The sequence below is a fragment of the Lissotriton helveticus genome, chromosome 1_1, assembly GCF_964261635.1.
Source record: "Lissotriton helveticus chromosome 1_1, aLisHel1.1, whole genome shotgun sequence".
NCBI lineage: Eukaryota > Metazoa > Chordata > Amphibia > Caudata > Salamandridae > Lissotriton > Lissotriton helveticus.
Genome location: NC_136057.1, coordinates 1865829334 through 1865845991, shown reverse-complemented (window position 1 = coordinate 1865845991; position 16658 = coordinate 1865829334). Strand labels below are relative to the sequence as shown.

General features: G+C 44.8%; 2 non-coding genes across 2 annotated transcripts; both read left to right on the top strand.

The window, feature by feature from the left end:
* Positions 1-4722: 4722 nt before the first annotated feature.
* LOC144780324 (U5 spliceosomal RNA) lies at positions 4723-4837 on the top strand. Its single transcript, XR_013600737.1, has one exon. It is a non-coding gene; the product is annotated as a U5 spliceosomal RNA (small nuclear RNA).
* An 8500-nt stretch (positions 4838-13337) lies between these two features.
* On the top strand, positions 13338-13452 carry LOC144780291 (U5 spliceosomal RNA). Its single transcript, XR_013600734.1, has one exon. It is a non-coding gene; the product is annotated as a U5 spliceosomal RNA (small nuclear RNA).
* The last annotated feature ends 3206 nt before the right edge of the window (positions 13453-16658 follow it).

Below are 16658 nucleotides of genomic sequence, written 5' to 3'. Positions count from 1 at the left end.
AAGTTAGAACGGTTGCTGGAAGAAATAGAACTTTATAAAGTATGAAAGAAAGTTGGCATCTGGTTCCATTATAATTTGTGATGATAGTAAATATCATCAAAGAGGGGATTGATGAAGCAAAGCTTCGCATATTTTGCGGCTTGCCGAAGTCAAGAACCTCGTTTATGTGTAATAAGGTAACAAAACGTATGTTTTACTAACATTTATTTTGTTTAGGCAAAAGTTCCCGAAGCTTGCCTATGTGTATTTCTAATGAATTTAATCCGTGTCCTCTAATATGGCCGCCGCTTGTATTTTAGTTACTGCGCATGCGTCAGCCACACTCACGTGTCCTGACGCGTCTGCAGAAGTGGAGGGAAAGTTATGCGCATGCGTAATTCATAGCTGTGCTTATCATGTGGTACTGCTCGTGCCACTGCTCTTGTGCCCGTATCAATGTAGCTAACATTTAGATGCAATAAGTTTATTTCTTGATGATGAGTTAAAAGTACAAACCCTGTGATGTGTTTTCATAATGACATTATTATGTATTAATTTGTTTTCGCTTACTTTTCATGTACCGCGGGAAATGGGGGTCTGAGTGAGAGGAGAGCCATATTGGAGGTCCCTTCTGCGCCTGTGCGACATTCGGCAGCACGAGGGACCTTGACAGATGGAATACCGCCAGTTGGCAGTGATGGGCAAGATGCTCCTGAGAAAGTCACCTCTGCCCTGCGAGAACAGCGAATGTGGCTTATTATATGATACAATGTAAATGTATTGCTGCTTGTCGTGTAGTCTCTCATGGGAACCCCTAGCTCAATAGGCGGTACCAGAAAATGTTAATGTGGCATACAAATAGACTGTTTTGATTGGTGTGTTACCCAAATCCTACCTTAGGACCAATCCAAATTGAGGGATTTTGACACTTTGCAACATTGGGGGGTGGTACACTGTCCCAAACTGTATATCTACCCTGGGTTCACCTAGTGAACCGTCCGACTTGTCTGGTTTAGCTGACCTGTCACTGACCCAACGCACTCAATAGGTGACTGAAGATACAGAGCGCTGCGAAGCACTCTGTCCGAATTTGACCATAGACTGAGGTTCTACTGAACCTTAAGTGCTGGCGAAGCACTTTGCTGGGAGTTCGCTGACCCAATCGGGGTCTTGATCGATAGCTGCAGAGCGGGTGGAGCGCAGGCGTTGCTTCCGAACTGTGGGTTCCGGTCCTGTCCTGAAGAGGGTCCTGTCCTGAGGGTTTGCTGTCCTGTCCTGAGGGTCCTGTCCTGATTCCTATTCCGAGGGTATCCTGTCCTGTCCTGGGTGTTCATTCTGCACCTGCTGTCCTTTGAGGGTTATCCTTCCTTGAGGGTTTCCTGTCCTTAACTGACCCGTGGCCAGGGTTTGGTTTCCACACCTTTCTAGGTAAATATTGCTCTGAACCTCTTGAAATTCTTGCACCTTCTGAATTTCTAACTTTTGCTTTAATAAAGTTCAACATTGCATATGTGATATTTTCCATGCCTTTCTGCAACTATTGAAAGTCATTTATATTTCCATAAGTTTATTCCTATGTCTTCTCATTTGTTAGAAATTATATTTTGCATAGCAGTGTGTCATTTCCTGATATGGTCTAGAACTTCGTTGCCTAGATTGTTCAAAGGCCCCTTCACCTTAAGTGAAGCGTGTTATTCATTATAAGCTCTCCTATAGTCACCCACACTTAGGGTATCCCTGTTTAGATAATACTGACTTGCATAGTATCTTTTCTCGTTACATTTTATTAGTACCTTGATGATTACTCTGTCATTATTTCTTTATGCATATATAATTTACGTTATCTTGGTTATTGATTGCCTTGTTTTATTGTACCTCATGCAAGAAAATAACGAACTTTAGATAAACATTTTAAAACTTCCAGTTGTCCGTGGTCATTTAAACAGTATTTGAATGTTATTGGTTGGATTTGTATTTTGCTGCCTTTCCTTTACAGCTAGCTCCCTGATTCATTGTGGTCATTAGGCACCCGCATCGGTGATTGGTAAGTCGGGTGCACCGAAAATTGGTAGCAGGGAACACACACACATCAACCTGGTAGAGCTCGTGAAGTCACCCGATCGATGTATATGGTGATTTGAAAAGTATATGGGCCCTGAAGCCGGAAACGGCGAAAACTATTGGTCGGGTGGCCTCGCGCGCTCTATCACTACTTCTTGCCAAATCAGAAGCCTGTGTGTGGCATAGTCCACGAGTCAGCACTCTTAATTTTAAATTTAGGCAGCTCATCTCTTAATTTTACATTTAGGCCTCTCATCTCTCATGTGCTCTCTGTGCCTTCAGCCTGGGTGTCCCCTTAGGGGTGTGAGAGGCACAGTAAGGCAGAGAGAGCGCCTCAGAACCCAAGGAGGGCTAGAGTTCCTGGTTGGCAGTGGTGTGTTTAAGAGGCAGAGCAGCGCACACATTCACACATGTAGCATGACCCTACATGAGTTCTATGTGTGTCTGTAGCCTCGGTGTGCCCTTAGGAGTGTGAGAGGCATTATAGGGCAGGGGAGCGCCTCACAACTCAGGAAGGGCTGGAGATGCCAGGGGTCAGTGCCATGACGTGCTTAGGAGCAGAACCCCTCGCACATTTACACCAAAAGCACGAGCTGCACCTGCTCTCTGTGCCTGCAGCCTGGGTGTCCTCTTAGGAGTGTGAAAGGAATGATAGGGCGGATGGCGCGCCCCAGAACTCAGGGAGGGCTAGAACTCCTGGGGGTCAGTGGCATGAGGTGCTTGGAAGCAGATCGCCTCACACATTCCCATCTAAGTGCCCTGCCATTTCTGGTGATTTGCTGCAGTTTTAAAGTCTTCTTGGACTTGGGTGTAATTTCTGATATTTATATGTTTGCTCATCTCCGTTGCCTGATTTTGATCGTGAGAAAGTGTCACTCATAGTCATTTAAATGTCACTCATAATTGCAGTGAAATGATAAAAATGTCACACATAGCAACCTGAAACCTTGGCAGCTATGCTAGAGCAGTGCAGCTATGGCGTGTGCTTGCTGCAAACACTGGCAACACAAAAAAATAAGCATTTAAAACATCAAAATGCCAGTGACGTTGTGGTGCAAAGGGCTGGTACCTAGGGCCACCAAAGATACGATTCTGCGGGAGCGCAGTTTCCTGCACAATTATAGGTTTGCCTCCTTTGCCACATAAACGCATCTTCTGCTGCAAATGTAGGTTCTAGCTGAAACCGGTCACAAGCTAATGAAGCAATACCATCACAAAATGCATCGCTTATGCTGCTTAATGTGCCTTGTTGTGCTCCATAATTCAGTCAACCCTGCAACATCATGTGTTCCTTTCCTGTTGCATAATTCAAGTGGTCTTGGATGTACCATATTGCACCAACATCACTACGGGATTAATGGGGAGCATTGTCCGTACCAAATGTAGTGTAACTGCGTGACGTGCACTGCCATACTTAAGTAAATACATTCGCGAATATATAAACTAAGGGGCATACAACACAACAGATCCCCATCACAGATGACGTCCAAGCCCAAGTTTTAACATTCACTATGCTACGGGCACTATGTACAGCAGCCCCACGTGCACTACTTGCAAAGAAAAGCACTCTCCTTCTGCACAACATACCCTCCATTGCCTATGCAGCACTCCTCTCGCCTCCAACAACGGAAATCCCCCTACACATGAATCTGGTCCCACTTCTTGCAGCCAGCGAGACTTCTCCTGCCTTACATCCAAGAAGCCCATAAAACACACAAAGACCGTAGCCTGTTCCAGAATGCTTTAGCCTCTTACACATATACCAAGTCCCTTCCTTGCATCCAACAAACATACGTTCTCCTTTTATTTGCCTGGGCGCATATAATGCAGACTGGGTATGGGGACATACTGTACAAAATTGTATTTTCAATAGCATTTAGAGATTATACATTTCTGAGTTTAGGAAGGATTCTGCCCAGAAGTCGGTGAAATTAAAGTAGTCAGAGATAGATACTAAAGACTGGGCAGGGTAGGGGGAATTCTTGACACCAGCAGGGGATAGAGAACCCTAAATAGAACATGGCAGTGCTGGAGTACCAAGAAAGTGAACAATATTAACATGGGTGGCGTTCACGTATTTCACAGATAAGCTTAAGTCGGCGGAGAACCGCAAAAGAAAGGATGTTGGGAAAACATATGCTAAAACTACCTATCTCAAGAGCAACACCTTCCTTCCACCCAGCAAACCAATCCCAACATGCTCAAGGCTCCCAATCTACAAAGCACCTGCGAGACCAAAACTTACAACACCCGCAGCATTCTTATACAGTGCCTGCTCCTTTCACCAGGTTGCACCTTAAGCACTCGCCTCCTTAACACCCACAATGTTCCTGTAATCACACCTCACACAAGCCTGCGCGAGGCTCCCAACGCTGCACTGCTCAGAATGAGAAGCGTAAAACGAGCGACGCGAAGGCTTGAGCTGGGAGACTCGAGTGTTGCAGCCTTTCCTGTCACGTGACCGACGACGAAATTTGCATACCCATAATGGCGTGTCATCAGTCTGTCTCGCTTTTGTTTCGATTGTCTCAAAAAGTGTTTTGACAATGTATCGGATTACAAGGTTTCTCACGAGTTGGTTATATTTTGAAGGGGTATCAATGATGGATTTAGTAGAGTAAATCACCCTGACATTCTGTGGATAGCTGTTTCTGGGGCCCATGGTGAGGCTGTGACCTACTCATACTCTGGTTTCTTTTCAAACTGAATAAATCTTTCGCCTTTTACTAAAGATTTCCGTGGAGAGGAACATTAAAGAGTTTCACTCAATTTTTGAAAGCCCTGCTGCTGCAGGGTTACCCTTACTTGGTTAAATGAATAACATTTACATAAAATGTCTCTTACTATGCATGAGAAAATCTACGTAAACTGACTCTTACTTTGCGTGGGTTGAAGCTGTTCTATTTGTGCTGTCCTACCTCAACGCAGATCGGGCAACGACTTTAACTGACGCGCTTAATTTACAGTCTTCTCATTTGACATATAACAAGAACCCATACGACGCAAACATCGCTCTATCATCTGAAAGGCTTCACTTCTATATACAAGCAGCGCTACAGAACACCAGATAAAGAAGGATCAATTGGTAAAGAAAACACATAACTGTTTTCAATCTGGAGTTTATTTCAATATCAGTCTCATGATTATTGAGATTTGATTGAAATCGCCTCTGTGATTCAAATTCTAAAGGGGCATTAAAATATATACGTGATCAGGAACTGCATAGTTCGAAACGTGTATAATCACCCAAGAAGAGTGCGGCGTATTTGTTCAATCTTTGCTGTGACAAATTACTGCGAGGCTGTCCTTACCTCGCCGCCGGCACCAGCTGTTTGTTGCTCCTCCAGTGAAGGACGTTTTGCAGAATTCATATATATATATGTATGTAAAACGTATATTTAAATCATGCCATGAACGCATACGGCGTAAACATCGCTCTATGAAAGGCTTCACTTCTATACACAAGCAGCGCTACAGAACACCAGATAAAGAAGGATCAATTGGTAAATAAAACACATAACTGTTTTCAATCTGGGGTTTATTTCAAGATCAGTCTCATGATTATTGAGATTTGATTGAAATCGCCTCTGTGATTCAAATTGTAAAGGGGCATTAAAATATATATGTGTATATATATATATATATATATATATATATATATATATATATATATATATATATATATAAATATAAATATATATATATATATGGGACAGCCCGGCTTCAGAATGCCAACACGTAAACAGAGGCATTCACGAATGCTGTTCCCATGCGTTGCATGCACGAGTTCTGTATACCTCATTAAAGCTTCCCCTCTTTGCTTTGCCAGCGCTGGGGATAAAAAGCAGCTAAAAAGAAATGTTTTTTACACTCCTAAACTAACTCCTGCTCACCCCCTTGGTAGCTTGGCACGAGCAGACAGGCTTAATTCAGAGGCAGTGTGTAAAGCATTTGTGACCACATACAGTAACCCAGTGACAACACCACAGATGGACACCACACAGTTGTATATTAAAACGAAGTATTCTTTATATACACAAGACCACAAACGACAAAAATCCACAATAGTATACCTAAAAATGGTAGGGTTAGCTTAGTTCAGTTCAGTTCTTAAGATGCAACACTTTGCGTCAATGTACCTTACGATGCGTTGCGCTTCCACAACAAGCAATGTTGCAGCGATGGAAATGCGCCAAAGTTCCGGTGCGAAAGAAATAAAGATGACGCTCTCTCCTTGATGCGACACGCATCCCGGTGATGCGGCGGCATCTGCTGCGGCGTCGATCCTCTTCTCTGGCGATGCGAGATGCTGTCCTCGATGCGAGCCGCGACAGGCCCTGCAATACGCTTCCCAGTGATGTGGCGGTGTCAAGTCAAGTCAAGTCAGAGAATTTGTATAGCGCACTACATACCCAGAGGGTCTCAAGGCGCTTGAGGGGGGGTGGGGAATTACTTGTCGAATATCCACGTTTTAAGTGGTGTCTGCTGCGACATCGATCCTCTCTCCTGGCGATGCGAGTTGCTTCCACAACGATGCGAGCCTCGACAGGCCATGCGACACTCTTCTCCGAGATGCGGCGGCGTCTTCTGTGACATCAATCCACTTTTCCTGCGATGAGCCGCGACAGGCCCTGCGACACGCTTCTCGGAGATGCGGCGGCGTCTGCTGCAACGTCGATCCTCTTCAACGGCGATGCGCGGTCCCTCGTGATGTGAAGCGGCAGCTCGACAACACGCTTCGTGTTCTTGAGTCGCGCTTTCAGCTCCTTGCGACACACAAGTCCTCAAAAAAGTCCAGCACCGCTGCAGGCACTTCAGGAAGACTCTTGGGCAGCTGATTGGTGAAGTCTGTTGTCCCCGAGACTTCAGCAGGAGGCAAGCTCTGTTCCAAGCCTTTGGAGATCCTTCACAAGTTGAAAGTAAAGCACACAAAGTTCTTTCTCCTTTCTTTGGCAGTCAGGCAACCACTGCAGGCCAATCCCCCAAGCAGCACTTCAGCTAAGGGATAGTCTCTCCTCAGTTTCTTCAGGTTCCTCTCCTCAGCAAAGGTTTCTTCTTGTATACCAAAAGTGATCTAATTTCTTGGGATCAGGGTCCCAATATTTATACCCCAAAAACATTTGTCCTCTGAAGGCAGAAAGGCCTTTGCCCAGTCAAAACCAGTTGTGAAGCACTCTGTTTACAAGTCTCCTTCTTTCCTTTCACAGTGCAGGGTAGAAACATCAGACGCCCCACAGAAGGTGAAGCCAGCATTGTGGAGGGAAAGCACAGCCCTGGAGCACTTTGTTGACAAGATTCCTTCTCTTCATTCACTGTGCAGGGCAGAGACATCAGCCGCACCACAGGAGGTGGAGCCAGCATTGTGGAAGGCAGGCACAGTCCTATTCAGGTCCCAGGTGCAGCTCCTCCCATCCATCTAGATGCAGATCTCTCTATTCACCACTGGGCTGACTCATTCTCCCTCCTGCAATCCCCCAGCCCTGTCACTCAAACTCCAGACAAGAAATACACAACCTAGCAGAGGCAGGCTTTGGACAGTTAGACAAGAAAATACCTACTTTCTAAAAGTGGTATTTTCAAACAAAGAATGTTAAAACCAACTTCACTAAAATATGTATTTTATCATTCTGAGTTCAGGCATACTAAACTCGAATGTCTACCATGTTCCCTGAGCGAGTAAGATTATAAGAATTTAATAATCTAACTGCCCATTCTGGCCTATGGAGAACAGGTAGCCTTGCAATAGTGGAAAACGAAAAGGGCTGTAATTCACTATTAGGACATGCCACACACACCAGGGCATGTCCTACCTTATAAGGGTCTTGTGGGTGGCACAACCAGTGCTGCAAGCCAATGGTGCCAGGTCTAACCGTTATAATCTGAAAAAAAGCTGTACTTTTACTTACAAGTGCTTGCTCTCTGCCATTATCAGTACCAATTTTGTCTGGCTTCACCATAACACAGTCAGGGTCAGCTTAACTACTTAGTCGTGCAGTGCAGTGCAGCAGACTCAAATGCTGCACGGTGCGAGAAGGAGAGAGTAGGAGAAAGCCACATTTACAGAAATATGGCACTCCCCTCTACTGTTGTGGACCATAGACATCTTTGCACCATACTGCAAAGGTGTCTCCGTGAGTCTAACATACGTTTTGTACTGGAAGGATATCCTTCCAGTACAAAATACAATGCTTAGACTAACTTTAAACCTTTTCTCACGTTGTATGTGGGCCAGTGCAGCACACATGCAAAGTTGGAAAAGAAAGGAGAAATAAAAGCATTTCTCCTTCACAGCGCCTGTCTCAAATGGGCGCTATTATCTGACGCTATACCTTGTCTATATTTTTAAGTAAATAGGATTTAGCATCGGAAACCTTGGGTGGTTGCATGGGAACACCCATGCACCACCCATGGGATGCCCCCTTGGCACCACGTACTGCAAAGCAGCGCTATGCGCTGCTTTGCGGTGCTTCCAAGTAATTTTCCAACGTAAAACAGATTTTACGCTGGAAAGGAAATAGGTGCACAAAGATATACCATAGTTTTTGGCCACTTTTGTGATGTAAAGAGGGCATAAAATCTTAGTAAACATACCTCTCAGTTTAAGAATCACTGTCCACTCCATTATCACGGGTGGAGCATTTTATTTCTTTAAGCTGAACTATCTATATATAAAACTTTACTTTCTCAAGAGCTTCACTGTGCAAATTTCAGCCAAATCCATATTGACAAGCACAACTTATCGTCTAATACAACTCTGTGGATAAGATGACAATCTACTCATATTTGCCTGATAAAGTCTAGGATTGACACCTGTGCGTTCGGTGCAGTCACAATAACCTCTTCTGTACAAAATCTTCAGATTACCATGTGGTTTGTCAGACCCCCTCCCTCTTAAATATAGGGCTGCTTCAGCCTTCACGGGGAAATGCTGGTTTTAGGCATGCTTCATTTTCACAATAGGAGTTGGGATCCTAAAATCCACCAGCTTCAGATGCTGACAAAAGGACATCTAGTCCCACAGAAATAGAGTCTGTGAAAGTATGAGTCTTATGTGGCATCTATAACCTTAGCTTTAGGATGCCCCATTCCCTCAAAGTACCAAAGTAAACTGAACAAGCAATAAAATGCTTTTGAGCCTTCTACACAAGGTACTCTGGATTCCGGGTTCCCTACTTGGAACACAACATGTACTCAATCCGTTAAACAATCTTTCACGCTTACTTGTAGAATGAGTCAAAATCATAATGAATATCTCTTCAATTAATGTTGTTCTAAGGGGGATCCTGGTGATTCATCAGTAGTGATCACCAGGACCACTTTTCACCTTAACTGTATTGCATCATTATTTAGATCACAATTCAGGAAACTGTGACCCCTCACATGGCATTGACACCAGAAAGATCCTGGGGAGGTTTCTGATGGGAACTGAATGTTGCCTGCATGGTTAAAGGGTGTGTTTCTCTGCCCCGAGTGAATGACTGCATGTATCTGGTACTCTAATTTGGCATTTGTTTGGCCCTGGCATCACATTAATCTAGTGTGCGTGCAGAGGCCTAGGCCTGTCTCTGATATAGGAAGGTCTTGGACTTGTCCTATGACCTGGAGGTGTGCACCACACGTGTCCTCATTTGGTACCAGGCAACCTATTTAATATATATCACAATAATTATTTAGAAATCAAATAATAATGCACAACATGCGCTACTCTTAAGCACACAGACAAAGCATACAAAAAATAGGTTGCCTGCCCCGGCCCTGTCCTGATGAAGACCCCGAAGCAAGGGTACAACTAAATCCTGCGATATTTAGAGGGTCGAAACGTCGACAACCGTCCTTTTCCCGTCAACTTCACCCCAGTCTTGATACACATTGTTGTGTTATGTGGAGTATGATTTTGATTAAGTGATGCTTTGAACCCAATGTTGGTCTATATTCTATTTGACACATGAATTGCCGTTGTGCCATTTGTTTGTTTTTACAGTCACTATTCCCTATCCACACCATCCTCACCTTATCACTTCCCTTTTCCCTTGGGGCACTGCATAGTTTATGAATGCTTATACAATGACATGATATTTAATATATCCCTACATTGTGATTAAATACAGTGCAGGCTCATCTCTTGTCTACTGTCGTAAAAATAATTTGTATGTTTATTAATTGTTTGCTTCTTTGATGGGACCCCCTACTCTCAGTACTGCCACTACCCAGGTCCCAGTGACTCATTTTGGGTGAACCCTGTTGCCATACTCTTACTCTGCTATGCCAGCAGGAAGCCTACTCTTAGGTTTGAGTCAGGAGATGTGCCTCTTAGCAGGCATTCTCGCACACCTACAGTGAAATTGTCTCCACGCCTTGCCTGCTCTGATTGAATACATATGCACGTTGCTCAATTAGCAGATTGATAAATATTAACACTCGAGTGCTTCACGAAAACGGACCGACTCATGAGCTGTGTCACGCTTCTTTCTTTTCAAGCCAGATTGCACGGAGTTGGCTTGCTGCCCCATGAGTACCAGTACTCTCTTTGAGACAAGAAAAAGTTCCGGTACTCAGAGGCAGAACATTTAGAAGTGCCGGTACTCAGTACCGGTGACTATCGGCCCATTTAAAGCACTGGTCAGAGAGCATTTACTAACTTGTTTTATTTGGGAAACGCCAGTGATATAATTATTTTTGGTGTCAGTGAGCGGAGCGCCGGGGGCTAATTTGTTTAATAATGCTGCCGGCTGTCAGTGACACGTGTGCCTCAGTGGCGTAGTGCTACTTCTTGCCAAATCAGAAGCCTGTGTGTGGCATAGTCCACGAGTCAGCACTCTTAATTTTAAATTTAGGCAGCTCATCTCTTAATTTTACATTTAGGCCTCTCATCTCTCATGTGCTCTCTGTGCCTTCAGCCTGGGTGTCCCCTTAGGGGTGTGAGAGGCACAGTAAGGCAGAGAGAGCGCCTCAGAACCCAAGGAGGGCTAGAGTTCCTGGTTGGCAGTGGTGTGTTTAAGAGGCAGAGCAGCGCACACATTCACACATGTAGCATGACCCTACATGAGTTCTATGTGTGTCTGTAGCCTCGGTGTGCCCTTAGGAGTGTGAGAGGCATTATAGGGCAGGGGAGCGCCTCACAACTCAGGAAGGGCTGGAGATGCCAGGGGTCAGTGCCATGACGTGCTTAGAAGCAGAACCCCTCGCACATTTACACCAAAAGCACGAGCTGCACCTGCTCTCTGTGCCTGCAGCCTGGGTGTCCTCTTAGGAGTGTGAAAGGAATGATAGGGCGGATGGCGCGCCCCAGAACTCATGGAGGGCTAGAACTCCTGGGGGTCAGTGGCATGAGGTGCTTGGAAGCAGATCGCCTCACACATTCCCATCTAAGTGCCCTGCCATTTCTGGTGATTTGCTGCAGTTTTAAAGTCTTCTTGGACTTGGGTGTAATTTCTGATATTTATATGTTTGCTCATCTCCGTTGCCTGATTTTGATCGTGAGAAAGTGTCACTCATAGTCATTTAAATGTCACTCATAATTGCAGTGAAATTATAAAAATGTCACACATAGCAACCTGAAACCTTGGCAGCTATGCTAGAGCAGTGCAGCTATGGCGTGTGCTTGCTGCAAACACTGGCAACACAAAAAAATAAGCATTTAAAACATCAAAATGCCAGTGACGTTGTGGTGCAAAGGGCTGGTACCTAGGGCCACCAAAGATACGATTCTGCGGGAGCGCAGTTTCCTGCACAATTATAGGTTTGCCTCCTTTGCCACATAAACGCATCTTCTGCTGCAAATGTAGGTTCTAGCTGAAACCGGTCACAAGCTAATGAAGCAATACCATCACAAAATGCATCGCTTATGCTGCTTAATGTGCCTTGTTGTGCTCCATAATTCAGTCAACCCTGCAACATCATGTGTTCCTTTCCTGTTGCATAATTCAAGTGGTCTTGGATGTACCATATTGCACCAACATCACTACGGGATTAATGGGGAGCATTGTCCGTACCAAATGTAGTGTAACTGCGTGACGTGCACTGCCATACTTAAGTAAATACATTCGCGAATATATAAACTAAGGGGCATACAACACAACAGATCCCCATCACAGATGACGTCCAAGCCCAAGTTTTAACATTCACTATGCTACGGGCACTATGTACAGCAGCCCCACGTGCACTACTTGCAAAGAAAAGCACTCTCCTTCTGCACAACATACCCTCCATTGCCTATGCAGCACTCCTCTCGCCTCCAACAACGGAAATCCCCCTACACATGAATCTGGTCCCACTTCTTGCAGCCAGCGAGACTTCTCCTGCCTTACATCCAAGAAGCCCATAAAACACACAAAGACCGTAGCCTGTTCCAGAATGCTTTAGCCTCTTACACATATACCAAGTCCCTTCCTTGCATCCAACAAACATACGTTCTCCTTTTATTTGCCTGGGCGCATATAATGCAGACTGGGTATGGGGACATACTGTACAAAATTGTATTTTCAATAGCATTTAGAGATTATACGTTTCTGAGTTTAGGAAGGATTCTGCCCAGAAGTCGGTGAAATTAAAGTAGTCAGAGATAGATACTAAAGACTGGGCAGGGTAGGGGGAATTCTTGACACCAGCAGGGGATAGAGAACCCTAAATAGAACATGGCAGTGCTGGAGTACCAAGAAAGTGAACAATATTAACATGGGTGGCGTTCACGTATTTCACAGATAAGCTTAAGTCGGCGGAGAACCGCAAAAGAAAGGATGTTGGGAAAACATATGCTAAAACTACCTATCTCAAGAGCAACACCTTCCTTCCACCCAGCAAACCAATCCCAACATGCTCAAGGCTCCCAATCTACAAAGCACCTGCGAGACCAAAACTTACAACATCCGCAGCATTCTTATACAGTGCCTGCTCCTTTCACCAGGTTGCACCTTAAGCACTCGCCTCCTTAACACCCACAATGTTCCTGTAATCACACCTCACACAAGCCTGCGCGAGGCTCCCAACGCTGCACTGCTCAGAATGAGAAGCGTAAAACGAGCGACGCGAAGGCTTGAGCTGGGAGACTCGAGTGTTGCAGCCTTTCCTGTCACGTGACCGACGACGAAATTTGCATACCCATAATGCCGTGTCATCAGTCTGTCTCGCTTTTGTTTCGATTGTCTCAAAAAGTGTTTTGACAATGTATCGGATTACAAGGTTTCTCACGAGTTGGTTATATTTTGAAGGGGTATCAATGATGGATTTAGTAGAGTAAATCACCCTGACATTCTGTGGATAGCTGTTTCTGGGGCCCATGGTGAGGCTGTGACCTACTCATACTCTGGTTTCTCTTCAAACCGAATAAATCTTTCGCCTTTTACTAAAGATTTCCGTGGAGAGGAACATTAAAGAGTTTCACTCAATTTTTGAAAGCCCTACTGCTGCAGGGTTACCCTTACTTGGTTAAAAGAACAACATTTACATAAAATGTCACTTACTATGCATGAGAAAATCTATGTAAATTGACTCTTACTGTGCGTGGGTTGAAGCTGTTCTATTTGTGCTGTCCTACCTCAACGCAGATCGGGCAACGACTTTAACTGACGCGCTTAATTTACAGTCTTCTCATTTGACATATAACAAGAACCCATACGACGCAAACATCGCTCTATCATCTGAAAGGCTTCACTTCTATATACAAGCAGCGCTACAGAACACCAGATAAAGAAGGATCAATTGGTAAAGAAAACACATAACTGTTTTCAATCTGGAGTTTATTTCAATATCAGTCTCATGATTATTGAGATTTGATTGAAATCGCCTCTGTGATTCAAATTCTAAAGGGGCATTAAAATATATACGTGATCAGGAACTGCATAGTTCGAAACGTGTATAATCACCCAAGAAGAGTGCGGCGTATTTGTTCAATCTTTGCTGTGACAAATTACTGCGAGGCTGTCCTTACCTCGCCGCCGGCACCAGCTGTTTGTTGCTCCTCCAGTGAAGGACGTTTTGCAGAATTCATATATATATGTATGTAAAACGTATATTTAAATCATGCCATGAACGCATACGACGTAAACATCGCTCTATGAAAGGCTTCACTTCTATACACAAGCAGCGCTACAGAACACCAGATAAAGAAGGATCAATTGGTAAATAAAACACATAACTGTTTTCAATCTGGGGTTTATTTCAAGATCAGTCTCATGATTATTGAGATTTGATTGAAATCGCCTCTGTGATTCAAATTGTAAAGGGGCATTAAAATATATATGTGTATATATATATATATATATATATATATATATATATATATATATATATATATATATGGGACAGCCCGGCTTCAGAATGCCAACACGTAAACAGAGGCATTCACGAATGCTGTTCCCATGCGTTGCATGCACGAGTTCTGTATACCTCATTAAAGCTTCCCCTCTTTGCTTTGCCAGCGCTGGGGATAAAAAGCAGCTAAAAAGAAATGCTTTTTACACTCCTAAACTAACTCCTGCTCACCCCCTTTGTAGCTTGGCACGAGCAGACAGGCTTAATTCAGAGGCAGTGTGTAAAGCATTTGTGACCACATACAGTAACCCAGTGACAACACCACAGATGGACACCACACAGTTGTATATTAAAACGAAGTATTCTTTATATACACAAGACCACAAACGACAAAAATCCACAATAGTATACCTAAAAATGGTAGGGTTAGCTTAGTTCAGTTCAGTTCTTAAGATGCAACACTTTGCGTCAATGTACCTTACGATGCGTTGCGCTTCCACAACAAGCAATGTTGCAGCGATGGAAATGCGCCAAAGTTCCGGTGCGAAAGAAATAAAGATGACGCTCTCTCCTTGATGCGACACGCATCCCGGTGATGCGGCGTCGATCCTCTTCTCTGGCGATGCGAGATGCTGTCCTCGATGCGAGCCGCGACAGGCCCTGCAATACGCTTCCCAGTGATGTGGCGGTGTCTGCTGCGACGTCGATCCTCTCTCCTGGCGATGCGAGTTGCTTCCACAACGATGCGAGCCTCGACAGGCCATGCGACACTCTTCTCCGAGATGCGGCGGCGTCTTCTGTGACATCAATCCACTTTTCCTGCGATGACCCGCGACAGGCCCTGCGACACGCTTCTCGGAGATGCGGCGGCGTCTGCTGCAACGTCGATCCTCTTCAACGGCGATGCGCGGTCCCTCGTGATGTGAAGCGGCAGCTCGACAACACGCTTCGTGTTCTTGAGTCACGCTTTCAGCTCCTTGCGACACACAAGTCCTCAAAAAAGTCCAGCACCGCTGCAGGCACTTCAGGAAGACTCTTGGGCAGCTGATTGGTGAAGTCTGTTGTCCCCGAGACTTCAGCAGGAGGCAAGCTCTGTTCCAAGCCTTTGGAGATCCTTCACAAGTTGAAAGTAAAGCACACAAAGTTCTTTCTCCTTTCTTTGGCAGTCAGGCAACCACTGCAGGCCAATCCCCCAAGCAGCACTTCAGCTAAGGGATAGTCTCTCCTCAGTTTCTTCAGGTTCCTCTCCTCAGCAAAGGTTTCTTCTTGTACACCAAAAGTGATCTAATTTCTTGGGATCAGGGTCCCAATATTTATACCCCAAAAACATTTGTCCTCTGAAGGCAGAAAGGCCTTTGCCCAGTCAAAACCAGTTGTGAAGCACTCTGTTTACAAGTCTCCTTCTTTCCTTTCACAGTGCAGGGTAGAAACATCAGACGCCCCACAGAAGGTGAAGCCAGCATTGTGGAGGGAAAGCACAGCCCTGGAGCACTTTGTTGACAAGATTCCTTCTCTTCATTCACTGTGCAGGGCAGAGACATCAGCCGCACCACAGGAGGTGGAGCCAGCATTGTGGAAGGCAGGCACAGTCCTATTCAGGTCCCAGGTGCAGCTCCTCCCATCCATCTAGATGCAGATCTCTCTATTCACCACTGGGCTGACTCATTCTCCCTCCTGCAATCCCCCAGCCCTGTCACTCAAACTCCAGACAAGAAATACACAACCTAGCAGAGGCAGGCTTTGGACAGTTAGACAAGAAAATACCTACTTTCTAAAAGTGGTATTTTCAAACAAAGAATGTTAAAACCAACTTCACTAAAATATGTATTTTATCATTCTGAGTTCAGGCATACTAAACTCGAATGTCTACCATGTTCCCTGAGCGAGTAAGATTATAAGAATTTAATAATCTAACTGCCCATTCTGGCCTATGGAGAACAGGTAGCCTTGCAATAGTGGAAAACGAAAAGGGATGTAATTCACTATTAGGACATGCCACACACACCAGGGCATGTCCTACCTTATAAGGGTCTTGTGGGTGGCACAACCAGTGCTGCAAGCCAATGGTGCCAGGTCTAACCGTTATAATCTGAAAAAAAGCTGTACTTTTACTTACAAGTGCTTGCTCTCTGCCATTATCAGTACCAATTTTGGCTGGCTTCACCATAACACAGTCAGGGTCAGCTTAACTACTTAGTCGTGCAGTGCAGTGCAGCAGACTCAAATGCTGCACGGTGCGAGAAGGAGAGAGTAGGAGAAAGCCACATTTACAGAAATATGGCACTCCCCTCTACTGTTGTGGACCATAGACATCTTTGCACCATACTGCAAAGGTGTCTCCGTGAGTCTAACATACGTTTTGTACTGGA